Below are 15,097 nucleotides of genomic sequence, written 5' to 3'. Positions count from 1 at the left end.
CAAATATTTCATTTACTTACAACTGCAAGCAACCCTTGATAACTGTTCTCTGAGAAAAGCTGCTGTTTGTTCTTACAGTTACCAATGACTATTGACTTTGTGAGAATCTTTATAGATATTGTATTTGAACAGCACCATAACTTCAGGCAAAGTTTAAGTTTAATAAATCATTTCTGCATCTACCAAAATAGAAAGCCATTTCATTTTCTCCAGTTCTGTAAAGTATTGGGGTAGATAAGCATAGTTGAATTTCTCATACAACAGTGCATATTCTGTAAAGCATGTAAGAGATTTTAAGAAATAACAGGATTGTGCCCCCTAAATGTAAAATGCTATAAGTTGGTTTGGCTGATTAAGAGATTCATTGTTAAAGATAACAATCCAAAAAGATTGACATACAAATAGTGTAGGTTGAAATACATTAAAATATACATAAAAAAAAATGAAGACTAGTTATCAAAATTTAAAATTCATGTTATGTTTTTAGATTAAAAACTATTTTAAATGTTTTACAAATTAAAATTAATAACAAAGAGAAGGATTAATTTATGATAAATTAATAAAAACTACAATATATATATATATATATATATACACACACACACACACACACACACACACACATGGTCTGGCAAGAAACATGAAATGATGCTAGCTAGTTTACTATGCACCTTAGCTCCTTCAATTATAAGACAATCTTGCACAATGAGCATGAAATTCCCAGGTTTAGTATAAGTGAATTTATGGCTAACCCATCCCTGATATGTTTCAGTTTTCAATACCATGTCTTCTAGAAAGGGTCTATGAATTCAAAAGAAAAAACCTGGAAAGTCCATCTTTGTCAAAAAAATAATGCTCTCAAAAGTAATGTCAGCTATCAGCATAGAATGAAAATGATAAAACTTCAAGTGCAAAGAGCAACAGTAGTAGGAAAAATCATCTTGTATGATTACAACAGCTGCACATTCGGCTTTATTTTGAAACAAAATAAGAACACGACAGCAATAAACATATGTTCAGATCCAATAATAATGTTAGCAATGACTGCCAAAGAAAACTTTAAGACACTACGTTCCACAATAGTGACTATACAAAAATCATTACTTACTGCAATAACAAAAAACTGTAAACTAAGGGACAATAATGAAAGACAATCTATCCAAATAAATCAACATTTTAATAATTTTTTCTTAAGTTTGTGTCAGAAAACAAGTACATTTAAATTTGCTCTGTAAGTGGTGCAAATTATCATATTATAGGGAGAGTCAAAATTCTGATAGTAGACTTGGCCTAAACAGTACATTGAAAGGCAAGATAACTGCTGCCAGAATATGAACAATCTAATGCTCACATTATGATATAGAAGTTTTTATCACATTAATGATGCTGTTTAAAAGGTGCACATTGCACTTATAGTGCAAGAGTTATTCAATCCATGTGTATATATATATTCATACATAAACACACATACATTTAAGTTTTACACAACTAATTTAGTTTTGAATTTTGAAGTAAAAGCTAATTCCCAAAATAAGATAATTGTTTGAACACGTACTTCTGTGCAAAAGCAAAAACACTTCAGTTAAAAACAAAATTTTAATTTTCTCACACATACTATCAACTTGGTAATGCAAATTATTAGTTGTTTTTTTCAATATACTAGAATATGTTTATTGAATATTTATTACTATAAAAAGAATTGTATTATATTTTTATTTTCTGAATCTGTGTTACACATACCCACATCTTCAGGCCTATGTTTTTGAATTAATTCAGCCATGTGATGATTTCCAGCTATTACTGCCACCTGGTAAGGGTTTTGATTAGCATAATTCAAAGCATTTTTATCAGCACCCCGAAAGAGAAGTAGTCGAGCACAGCTTTCTTGATCATTTACTGCACATACATGAAGAGGAGTGTTACCACTAGCATTGCGAGAGTTTATGTCCGCTCCATAAAACAAAAGATTTTCTAAATGTTGAACTAAGCCGTGCTTGCAAGCCTAAATAAAAAATACAACAATTTCAATAATAACTATTTGTATAACAGATCTCACTTCAATATAAGAAATAAAACTAATCAAGCCAAAATTGTTCAACTTGGATCAATTAATTTTGAGTTATACTACTCAAAATTTATCTTTTAGTAACAACAAATGCAGAACTATACTCCACTTACCCATATACATCATAAGGTAGTCACCCAATCTCCATTTGTCAGGGTATTTATCTTTTAGTACTAATTAACACAGAATAATGCCACTCTACAACATAGTTCCTAATATAATCACCAAATAAACTTTCACCCATGCTAATACAAATGTAAGCAGGATAAATTGGTATAAAATTCAGAATCACCTAGAAAGTTGGTCTTTCAACAAAATCATTTTCGTGCATATTAAGTCACAAATATTATTAATAAAACAATATAAAATTACCACTTGTTTAACAGAACTGCAGCAGCTGTAAGAGGGAACAATAAATGTAAATACCACAAAAAAGTGAAGATAATTCAGATGAATTAACAAGAAACAAAGTATATAAACCAAAACTCTATCAAGTGCAGGAATTACAAAAGGTACAGTTCTGCAAAAGATTAACTGCAATTCTAACTTTCAAATAATGTTGGAGATACCCTGGTTATTTTTATCCTTCCAATTACTAGTGAAAGAACTAGCATTAGCAACAGCAAACTCGTTAGTACATTTCAGCTCTTTTTGTTTCTTTATTTTAATTTAAACTTTCAATCTCTAATGAAAGATTATGCAGTGAAAGTTCAGTATGTAACAAAGTTCTAGTAATTACTTAGTTGTGTCACTACATAATCTCTACAATAAAACGTATAAAAAGTTAACATTTTGGGACAATATGGGACCTATTCATCCATCTCAGTTGTTACACACTCTAAACTAAATTAACTTAAAAAAAACAGCACTTAAAGCCAGCCATTATCATTCATATACTTAAAGCCTTAATTTAAACTCATTTGAATTTACTGCTTCTAAAACAATTGAAGGCAACCCATTCTTCCCTGCCAAAATTTATGCTTGTGTTACCTAGCCCTACTATTCTCACTATTAAATATGAAAGAAAAATATTATTTTTACAAAACAGTTTTAGAGATTTCAGCCTATCCTCATATGACAACCCCTCCACCCCAGGCACTATGCTAGTAACCTCTCAAACCTTTCTAACAATTTGATATCTTTCCTGAAGTAAGGAGCCCAAGCTGAACAAAATATACAAATGTGGCCTAACCATTAACCTGTACAACAAAATTATGACCTCTTTAAACTTGTATTCTACATTTCTGTAGATACAACCTAAATTCCTATGTACCCTACCACTAGAAACAGCACACTGCTTGAATGGCTTTAGAGACTGATCAAATATTACATGAAGATCTCTTTCTTTCATAGCTTTGTTAAGGTTACTCCCAAATCCAAATTGTATTTCTAATTCAAATTATGATAACACACATGTATTATCTTACATTTATTATAATTAAACCCTATCTGCCATTTATGTGCCAAACTAACTATATGATCTAAATCCTTTTGTAAATAAGCAGCATTTTCACAGCCAGCAACACCCAAGACCTTAATATTATCTGCAAGTTTAAGTAATTTACTCATTATTCCTTCACCTATATCACTGATGTAGATCACAAAGAGCAAAGGTCCTAAGACTGAGCCATGGGATACCCCACTTGTGATATTAATCCAGTTTAACAAAGTCCATTTGTAGCAATCTTCTGCTTTCTTCCATCCAGCCGTTTTTCTGTCTAATTTGCTAACTTATCCAACACACCTATAGGTACAATTTTTTTTACAAGCCTTTTACGTGGCACCTTGCCCAATGCTTTATGAAAATTCACATACACCAAATTTACACCCTTAACCTCATCTTCATAAGGAGTAATGATTTCAAAGGACATCAAAATGTTTGTAAGGTATGATCTTTCCTTAGTAAAACAAAGTTGACTGTCCAATCAATTTCTAAACTTTGTTAAATGACTTTGTAAAGCATCTTTTAACAGACTTTCCAAAGCTTTTCCCACAAATGATGCAAGACTAATGGGTCTATAATTAATGTAACAATTGTTATCAACACTTTTAAAAAAAGGAGTCACTTCAGCTAACTTCTAATCCTCCTATTTAAGGACTGACAAAAAAAGTAGTAAGTAACTCTCATATCCAATCTTTAACCTCCTTCAAAACCATTGAGGAAATATTATCTGGTCCAGGAACCTTAATTTTCTTAAAACTTCACAAGATTTTCTTAACCAGCATAGAATTAATACAATCATTTTGTTTGATCTCATTTATATTTATCAGTTGTTCAAGATGTATAATGCTGCTTAAATCCTTATTAGTGAAACCAAAAAAAAAGCAAAATTTAATAATCCAGCCATTTCACAATCACCAGATATGAGCTTTCCTTTATTGTTCCTCAAGGATCCTACCACAATCCTAACATTCTGTTTACCCTTAATGTATTTAAAGAAATCCTTACTGTTTTTTCAATTCAACCAACCTTTTCTCATACATCCTTTACAATGTCCTAATTTTCTAATTCACCAACTTTCTTGGTATTTTATAGTGTTCTAAGTCTCCTATTATACCAGTAAAATTAAATTTTTTATATTTATGATGCTTTTCTATAATATTCTCTCTAAAACTCTTTGTGAATCAACCTGTTTGTTTACTTACAGTTACCATTTTCTTTCTATAAGTAATACATGTCCACCTTGAATACTTAAAAATTTTCCACATCTGATCAGTGTCCTTAAATAATTCAGTGGCCCAATTCACAAGAGATAATTATTGCTACATCTCTTCAGATTTCTTTTTCAAAATTTCTAACCAAAATATCATTATTCTTGATCTAATACGCAGCAAAACACTGACCCCCATAGAGCGATGATCACGTACACCCAGATGTTTCCCAATTTCTACCCTCTCAAACATTTCTATATTTGAAATTAACAATAAATCTAAAATAGCATTGTTTTTGGTAAGATCCTTGATTAATTGCTGAGGAAAGCCATCCTGAACAGTTTCCAAAATCCTTTCTCCCTCGTGATTTGACTCTAGCATTTCCTAATTTTATGCCTGAAATTAAAATCACCCATAATTACGACTTCATTAACAACTAAAATTTGAATTTGATTGTATAACTTCCCACTTCATCAATATCATTTGGTGGTCTGTAACAGATTCCCACTGAAAGTCTTTTCCCCTTATAACCACTAATAAAAACCAAAAAATATTCAACCTCCTTGCTATTATCTTTGACATCCTCAACTTCAACAGGATATAACTCACATTTTACATATAAAGCCACTCCTTCCCCCTCTTTAATACTCTGTCCTTATTAAATAGCCCATAACCCTGCATTTTAAAGAAGCTTCCATCTTCTAAAGCATCTATGTTTAAGGATGTTTCAGATATTCCCATTACATCAAAATCCTCCATTCCTACTAATTCTCTAAAGTCATGTTTTATTTCTTATACTTCAGCATCACAGTAGCAACAATTAAGCCTATCCTTATTACTACTTCTGTACTCATTTCCTATGCTAAAACTTTTTTCTGCCTCTTATTCTTTCTTGCATTTAGTTTTTCCTGGCCCTCACCACTGTCTAGTCCTAGTTTTAAACTTCCTTTACATATGAGTTAATAGTCTTAGCAAACTTTCAAGCTCCTACCCTATTTATAAACCATCCATTCTGAAAAGCTCCCTTCTTTCACAGAACTGATCCCATGAATCCAACTAGCCTATCTGTTCACCTTTACATACTAACCTCATCCTAGCATTTAGCTCTAGTGACCTACTTATAACTTCATCCCCACAGTTAATTCTGGACAGTATTCATGATAAAATTAAGTTATAACCTTTATCCTTAAGTGCTTTTATTAACACCTTGAATCTGACCAACCTCTCCATTCATAACTAGCCCCTATATGCACCACAAAAACTGCATCTCTGCTAGCCACCCTTTATCTTATCTCCTGCTTTATCAGTTATATCCTCTACCTGTGCCCGTGGTGATTCTTTTTCCATTATTTACTCCACAAACTATTCTATCCATATGCCTTGTCAAGAAATCACTTATAACTTCCCAATTATCCACGTCCTTCTCTGATCATTTTGTTTTCCTTCTCTCCAATAGTTTCTCATTTGCAGAAGCCAAGAACTCAAATTTGTTGCTCAAAATTACATTTGAATGTAACATACTTAAACACAAAATTTACATCAAATGTTGTATTCTTACTATAATCCCTAAAATATTTTATTTAATATTCTGCTAAGTTTCTGAAACTACTTTTTGGACTATTAATTATATTCAATATCATGATCAATTCCAGCTATTTGAAAAACCTCCATTTTAATGAGCCATCTCTTGAGGAAATTTAGTTACTTTAAATATCTGAGAATACACATATTTCTCAGATTTATCTGAAGAATATCTTAAGTCAAATCATTACGAACTACACGTTGCAAAACTAATTTATTTACATATTGTGATTAAATATTTAAGAAACAACACACATTGCTACTACCTACATTGTAATTAAAATGTTAACACAAAAGGAGAAGATATTTTTAAATCTTAACCATTTCTGAAAAATCAACTAGGATATTATTTCTTAGAATACATAATAGTATAAGCATACACATTGATAAAACAAACCTGGTGAACTTCTTGCCAACCTTGGTGATCAACTATCCCAAAGATTGCATGATCATGTAACAAAAGTTCTGTCAACTTTGGGTCACAACCATAGAACACACTGTAGTAAAGAGCAGTCAGTCCTCGGTTATCTTTGTAGTTTGGAGAGCTTCCCAGATCTAGCAGACTCTACAAGTCAAAAATAGAGAGCTACTAGTTTACCATTAGGATCTTTCCATATTATTCAAAAGCCACGTGAAATTATAAATAAATATTAGTATTTTGATTTGAATAAACATTTTCTATGTTATTTTTAACACTAAGATGGAGTTCCATATTTTATTTATAAATTTTGTATTTCAAAAAATAAACACAAGGGTATCTTATTAGAACAATATTAGTTTTTATACATCACTCTGTTTTAGTTTTTAAATTTGTTAAATAAAATTATAATTCTTCTTGCAAAGAGTCTTTTTATAAATAATGAACAACCAAATTTAAAGTGGTGTAAATAGATTTACTTACTATTTTAATGGTATTTTAGTCAGAGTAGCTGTCAAATCAAGGCTTTTACTTACATTCATACAGTAAGTATAAATATATATATATATTGTGTTGTTGGTAGGCAAAAGATTCTTCTACAGTAGGTGTCTGCCACTTGTTGGCAATAAATGCACTTCGTTTTCAAAATAATATACATATTTGGAACTAGTAAAACATATGTACAACAAATTCTTTACACTATAGATGATCATAGGCATATCATAAACACTACATAGTTCTCATCTTGTTGTCAAAAGTCTGCTTAAGCCTATTCAATTGCTTTAAAATTTCAGTTGACAAGCTGAACTATATTCTACCAAACTACCTCAGCATAGTTCACTTATGTTTCATTAAATTACTAAGGTGGTATCCTATACTTCTAAAATCATCTGCTCTTTTTTGTATTTAGGCTTACTTCCAACAAAAGTCTGCTTTTCACATATAGGCCTACTTACAAATAATTGTCTACATTTTGTCAAAGTCTACATAGGTAGGTTTAATTACTTTAGAACCCTCTTTGATGAAATAAGCTATTCTTCTTACCTCTTTCAACACTCTCAGTCTCACTTTAATGTATATCCACCATTACACCTATATTAAATATTAGACTTTCCATTCCTACAACAATTAACTTTGTTTTACTTCACTTTTGGCGAACTCCTTCTTGTAACTTTACTATATTTCTCATCTGCTTTGTCTTTGTCTGTCTGCTGTTTTCCACTCATCTCACACTACTTTTATATTTGTTAGTTAATCATCTGCTTGCTATATCCTCAAAATCGATAAAATTTCATGCAACATTCTATAATCTCTAAATCAATGTACAACTATTAACAAGTTACATGACTAAACTTGTCATAACACATACTTTAAAATAACTGTTCTAATTCTCATTATGAACAAACCTAAACAATTATAAGATATTCACTCACAAAACTAATTAATAATGCAAAACAGTAGCCTCAGTATAGTTTCGTTTTATGGACTGCTCATGCTTGACTCTAAAGTAATATGATGTTCTGGCTTCTTTACTAAAGCCTTCAACACGAAGAAAGCCAGAGTCAATGTCATGCAATGACCAATCAGAACACTAAAAATGTGGTGATATAGCACCACAAAATAAAATGTTTTTTTCTTATACTTAATCTTTTATTTTTACCATGTGTACTTTCTTTATGTTGTGGCTTTGGTTGTATTCTTATCTCATGCTATGTAAGCTTTAAATGCCTAATCTGGTATTTCTAACAGTATTATGTTTTCTGTAGAGATTTAGTAGCCACTTGTAAGTAATAAAATATCATGACAGCTAGTTATGTGCAAAAAGTTCAAGATCAACAGCATTGAACTCCATGCTTCACTTCATTCTGAGACTTACATAAGGCAACACTGCAATCACATCTATTAGGATTGGCTACTGTCTGAACTGAAAAAGGCTACATCACAAAATTAAAGAGTCAGGAGAAATTTTATAATGTTGTCTTAAAAGAAATTGTAAAAAAAGATTTGCTAAGCATATTTTATATAGTGTGAGTAATCCTAATATATACACACACATTATGTGTGTGTGTGTGTGCTCATGAGTATGTTTTGTTAGCAATTGGAGAATGTTACATTAATAGGTTCTTACCACATGATCTACTTTTAAACCAACCCCATGCCACTGGCCTCAGTATAACATTCAACTCTAGAAATAGGTAGAAACAGACTTTCTGAAGTAAATTCTACCATATATTTAATTAATATTATTTAGTAAATACTTCTACAATGACATAGAAAATTTGAATAAAGTTTACTTTTGTGGTTCAATGTATAATTTATTTCCATGGAGGAAAGGTTTTATTCACACTTGATGATAAAACATTCATTGTAATTTTAATTTTATAAATAAAATCTGAGAACTATAAATATTAAAACATTGTATGAGTATGGTAAGCCAGTACCTAAGGACTACCTACCTTTAAGGCTTCAAAGTTGTCTCTCTCAACTGCTCGATGAACTGCTGTCCTTCCATCTTTCATTCTGAAATCTAAATGTGCTCCACCATTTACAAGTTCCATTAATACTTTTGCTGGTTGAGGAAGAGCAGTAGCAAGAGTCAAAGAAGTTTCTAGAAAAAAAGTAATTTTTAATCATATTAGATTACAAAGAGAGAAAAATTAAAAGTCACACACTGAACAACTATCCATTACAATTTTGTCTTGTAAAAAATAACAAAGTTCATTATAGCAGCAATATATCTTTACACAAACTTAAGATAACCATGACCCTTAAAAAAGTTAAGACAGCAACATGTTTACTATTTATGAATTTCTTTGAAAATAAATTGTACAAAAGCTGTAACTGCAACAAATTTTAAATATTATTAATTTAGGTTCTGTAAACTGTGGGAATAACTATCATTCCTAGAGATCTTTGGGATGGCTAACTGTATCAGAGATGCTGTAGATCTATAGAGAAATTTGGATCATTTGACTCACTGGGCCTATACATTGCAGATGATGTTTAACTATCAAAATGTAAACTGATGCATATAGGTTTTCACAATTCAAACTATTGTCACAACTTAAATATGAATACATTACATACTGTGGTTGAAGAAAAAGATATGGTGCTATGATAAAAAATCACTACAGTTATCTAAATGGTATATTATAGTTAACAATAAGACTAATAAGATTTTAGATAGAATATAGAGAAATACTGAATATAAGAAAAGGAATATTATTGTTTCACTGTATAGATCACTTGTAAGGCCTCATTTAGAGTACTGTTTATAGTTTTGGGTTTCCTTCCTCAGGAAGGACATTGAACTGTTAGAGAAGGTTCAGAGAAGAGCCACTAGAATGATACCCGAGATGATAGAATTGTCTTATGAAGAGAAAATAAAATCTCTAAACTTGTTTTCTTTGCAGAGGAGAAGGGCAGAGGGGATTTGAATGAGGTGTTTAAGATTATTAAGGGTTTTGATAATACAGATCCATCAAACTTTGTATTTCACATTGAAAACAGTAGGACAAGGGGTTATAAATTAAAATTTTGCTAGCATTGGAGTCGTCTGTAGTTTAGACAGTATTGCTTTTCAAACAGAGTGGTTGGCTTTTGAATTGATCTTCTTTCAAGGGTGGTGGAAGTAGAAATGTAACTGCATTCAAGAAAAGATTGAATGAATACATGAAGAGTAAAGGATGGTTATAGTTGAGAGTTGGAAAGGACATCTTGGATTACGTAATAAGCTCTCTTTTGTCCCTTTGAAATTTTATGAATTAATAAACCAGATTTTTATGAAGAGCATTTTGCCAAAATGAAAGAATTAAACTTCGTTTTTATTTCTATTCAATATTCAGAATAAAACTGTAAAATACTCTGTACATCCATTCAGGCTAATTTGTGTAGATGACCTGTCCATTCTAAATTAATGTGTAAAGTTCATGCTTAATTATTGAGACTACATGAAATACAGAAACAATTCATTTCATGCTAGTGATGTAAGTATCAATTACAATTTGGGATGTTTTAGCACAATATCTAAGAAAATGTAAACTACATACCACCAGACTCTGGACAGTGAAAATTAGGATCTAATCCTTTAGTACATAATTTATTTATTTTTTCTACATTTCCACAGTTGATGTAGTCAATCATTCGACGAAGATTAGCCTGTAAAATATATACAGACAGAAGTTTTGTCACTCACTCAAGAAATAACCAACATTTTTAATTTAATACTTTAGTTTACATTAGTAAAGTATTAAATTAAAAATAAATATAAATTCTGCAATACAACTTTTATTAATAAGAGTAAAGTTTATAATAACTTTTCCAACAAAAATCAGTCCCTGCATAAAAGATAACTAACATAAGTGGCTGTCTAAGGTACCTATCACTCAAGACATCTAATGTTAGTAGGGGTGTAGCCTTAATTTTTGCCTATATAGAGCATCAGTTAAGCTGTCACCAGCCCTGGTAGAAATAACTAGTGGAATTTCACAGACAAAAAATTAAAGAACAACCCAAAATTTGGATTAAGCATATTAAATCATTAAACTCAAGAGAAAGTAAAAAGTATCTCATACTTTGTTGTATGTAGTTGTAACTTGTTTTAGCATGTTTATACATAAATACATAATATTAGATATACAAAACTGAACTGCACAATGCAACTTACATTCACTATAAAATTATTTACATTCATACAATATAAAAAAATAAAGAAAACTTACCCTTGTATGAAGTTGTTTAATCTGTTTCTCATCCACATTCATTGTCTTGTAAACACGACGCTTATATCGCAACTATGGAGGAGAATAAAAAAAAAATTTATCTTCCAAGAATCATTATTCAAAAGCTATACAAATTTTGAAAGTAAAAGAAAGAACAGGTTTATACTGTTAATTTTATCATTTTCAAATTTTACAAATTAATGGTGCTGTGATGTTAATTAGCAGCTTATACATATTAATATGCTTTTTATTGTCTATTTTTAAAAACAGATTATACACTACATAAACTTCACAGATATTTTTCATTCTTTTTTATAATTTAATACAAAAAATGAAAAATAACACTGTCACCATTACTATTTTACCTCAAAAAAATGGGGAACTGCTAGAGACCAAGTTTCAACACCCTTTGTGTTTAATAACAAACAACAACACCTGACTGTATTAAGGCCTCTACTTTAGCAAAAGTTACCTGATAAATCTGTTTCAGTCAGTGGCGGCAGCAAGGGGGGGAGGCTTGAGCCCTCCAAAATGAGCCAAGCCCCCCTCAGCCCCCTCAATATTGTTACCTACATATATTCATAAAATATGGAAAACACAATCATCGTTGTTGCTTAACAATTAACATCAAAGAGACATAGATCTGTAGAACTCAACGTCTTCATTAAGACGGAAGTATGTGTCATGCATCCCATAGCAACGTACTGAATGCACTGAAAATCATGTGCTGAATGCACTGAAACTCATGTGCTGTATGATAAAAGATAGTTAGCCTGATAGTGAACTTATTTTCCTCAGAGTGTATTAACTTCACAATGGATAATTCGTTTCTCCTATGTAAACTATGTCTTTATGTTATATTTCTTTTGATTTGTAGCTTTACTCTTAATGTTATATTAAATATTCAATCTAAGCTAATCTTGATTTTCTTTATTATTATGTATTACCTTGGCTGGAATTTATATAAGCTTCTTCTTTTACATATACACATATTTTCATAAACAGATTATTTCTAATTTGTAATAATGAATCATTAATCAGAGTATGAGTTTCCAATGAAACCTGCATTGAAAATGCAGTTCAAAATAGCACACCCTTCTGAAATGTACCTTGGTATTTACATTATTATAATTTACCATCTATACTTCATATTGATGGCATTTTGAGTAGCCCCTCCACAGCTTACCTCGACCCCCCAATGAAAATATCCTGATGCCGCCACTGGTTTCAGTACAGAATCATCATTCAATACATCAATAAAGAGTTTATATTAAATCTCTTTGATGGTTCTATGAATAATTAGAACAAAGCTACTATTAATATAAAGTCTACAAAACTTAACAACTAATATACTATTAAGACCAAAAATATTGGAGACAGAGTTAGTTTTACTTCTTTAATTATTTCAAGTTCGTTTAAAGCTCATAAAATCAACAAGAAAAAGGCTTAGAAAATTTTTCTATTAATACAAAAGCATGAACTATGAGATAAGAATATAATTAGCTAAAGTGAGAATTAGCCCATATTAACTGATAGCTTAATAACTATTGAGATAATGTTCTTACAGTCAAAAGTTTTGCTATAAATTACAAATAAGTAACTAAAATAAATGTATTTTTAATAAGAATTGCAGACCTTGACAGAAAATGTAATGTAGAATATGACCAATTTAAACAGAATAAAGATTTACTGATCTGTTTGTCTTTATTGTCCTGCAGGTTTTGCAGCATCAATTTTTCACTCGAGCAACACACTCGCATGAAAGATTCCAAAGGTAATGGGTCAAAACTTTAAAGTCTAAAGGCATTTGACAGAAAAATACAAACAAATATTTACACTTAATGGTTTGAAAAAATATTTAAATAACTGCAAGCCACAGGACAAATTAGCCCATTACACTTAACTAATGTAATAAGATTTATTTCAGTGATTCTAAACTAATTTTTAATTATTTTACTACTTATAAACCTACTTCAAGGTATTCTACAGGTTCACTCAAAGGATAATCAAGTAGTAGCCTTTCTTCATCCAAGAACTTGCCAGCTTTGCCATCCCTTGGCAAAATGAAGATCCCATAGTTGAAACTTTCTTTTAGTTCCTGACAAAATAGAAGAAAGTTACAAAGAAATATCACATGAAAAGTCACACATTATTTATAAAAAAAAGTTAATTAATTATTTTTTCAAACATTTAAACAAGACGTACGAAACATAGAAATATACAAAAGCATTTCCTATATCATGCATTAGCCTATATAAGCCATATATCTCAAAAGAGAATAAAATTTATATGTATGGAAGTTTGTTATAAATATACTTTTGTAATTCAATTAATGGATTTTTGTACTATTAATTCATCTTATTTTGCTTTGTATATTTCACAGTAATATCTACAATATTGAAAGGTTAGATGAGTGCTTGAACTAACCTGAAACTTTGATACTTATAACAAACAAACTTTCAACACTTACAAATTCAAACAAAATAACTTAATAACATAATATAAGTAATGACAGTTTTGCATATTGTCTAATATAACAAACTACTAAAAATTATTTTAAGTATTCAGTACACAGAAACCTCAAAAGCAAATATGAAATATATCTCCTGATATTCATTATTTCATTTTCCAGCAATACTGAAAATACAATAGAAGAACAGAAGAGATTTAAAAATAATGATTCTTGCTATGGTGGAGATGAAAAGGAGTAGAATATAGGCCTGTTATGATATACAGTACTTACTTTTGGGAGAGAGGAGAGAATATGTTGTTTAACATCCCAAACCAATTCTTCAACATTAAACTGAAAAAACTTCTGAAAATAACAAAAGCAAAATGGTCTTATTATTTAAGTCAATTAGTGAATGAATTATCTAACTTATATTGCATTTTACTATGAAATGTTGTTATAGCTACACCTAAATATTTGTTATCTTGTTTGCATACAAGGTAAACTAAATTCAGGTGGAAATATTGTTAACAAACCTAAGAACTGGAAAAATGTGTTCAAATAAGTTCTTAATATAATATAATAAAGAATCAGGTAAAATCTTATTTCAATGTTCTTGTTCAGTAAGTAATCAGTACAGAAGTTTCTGAAAGTTAGTGATTTAACTGACTGTAAAGAAGAATATCAACTTTCAGTACCAAAACAAAAATAAAAATATCAAATTATCCATACCAGTGATACACAACTGAAAAACTTTCATGCAGAATTACATTTTTTACACAATATGTAAAAAATACTCTGAATACTCATAGTTAGTCTAATTAGTGTATCAAATTAGTAAATAATTTAATGCATTAATTTTTATTTGGAATCTTAATAAAAGTTACTCATGAGTATTTCCTACTACTGAAGAGGCCAGGATAAAACTTGAAAAGTTCCATTTTGCAAAAAATGCAGTCTATTCCTTTAATACCAAGAATGAATAACCTCCAAGAAAAAACTTTCTTAATGGAGCCAAAGATTTAAGTATTATAAGACCAAAAATTAAATACATTCTAATCTATATACAATATTCAAAAAGTGTTAGCAATAATGAAGATAAAATAACCAATCTGATTGTATCATTATGTATCTAACAAAAGATATCCTGAAGATACTAACTTATCATGGTTACACCTTGTCTCATCACTACCAAAGGAATCTGCTTCATT

At 30.1% G+C, this 15,097-nt stretch overlaps 1 pseudogene across 1 annotated transcript in view; it reads right to left on the bottom strand.

The window, feature by feature from the left end:
• The window catches only part of LOC143232354 (uncharacterized), an 88,411-nt pseudogene that overhangs the window by 21,994 nt on the left and 51,320 nt on the right, over window positions 1–15,097 (bottom strand). The window contains exons 3-9 of the transcript XR_013017502.1: window positions 14,181–14,252; window positions 13,410–13,535; window positions 11,438–11,509; window positions 10,766–10,874; window positions 9,173–9,324; window positions 6,696–6,863; window positions 1,741–2,002 (exon numbers count right to left, since the gene is read on the bottom strand). The product of XR_013017502.1 is annotated as an uncharacterized LOC143232354 (transcript). The remainder of the gene's footprint in view (window positions 1–1,740; window positions 2,003–6,695; window positions 6,864–9,172; window positions 9,325–10,765; window positions 10,875–11,437; window positions 11,510–13,409; window positions 13,536–14,180; window positions 14,253–15,097) is intronic.

The sequence above is a fragment of the Tachypleus tridentatus genome, chromosome 11 (assembly GCF_004210375.1).
Source record: "Tachypleus tridentatus isolate NWPU-2018 chromosome 11, ASM421037v1, whole genome shotgun sequence".
Classification (NCBI taxonomy): Eukaryota; Metazoa; Arthropoda; class Merostomata; order Xiphosura; family Limulidae; genus Tachypleus; species Tachypleus tridentatus.
The sequence above is the reverse complement of the archived record's forward strand: the minus strand, read 5'-3'. Positions and strand labels throughout refer to the sequence as shown.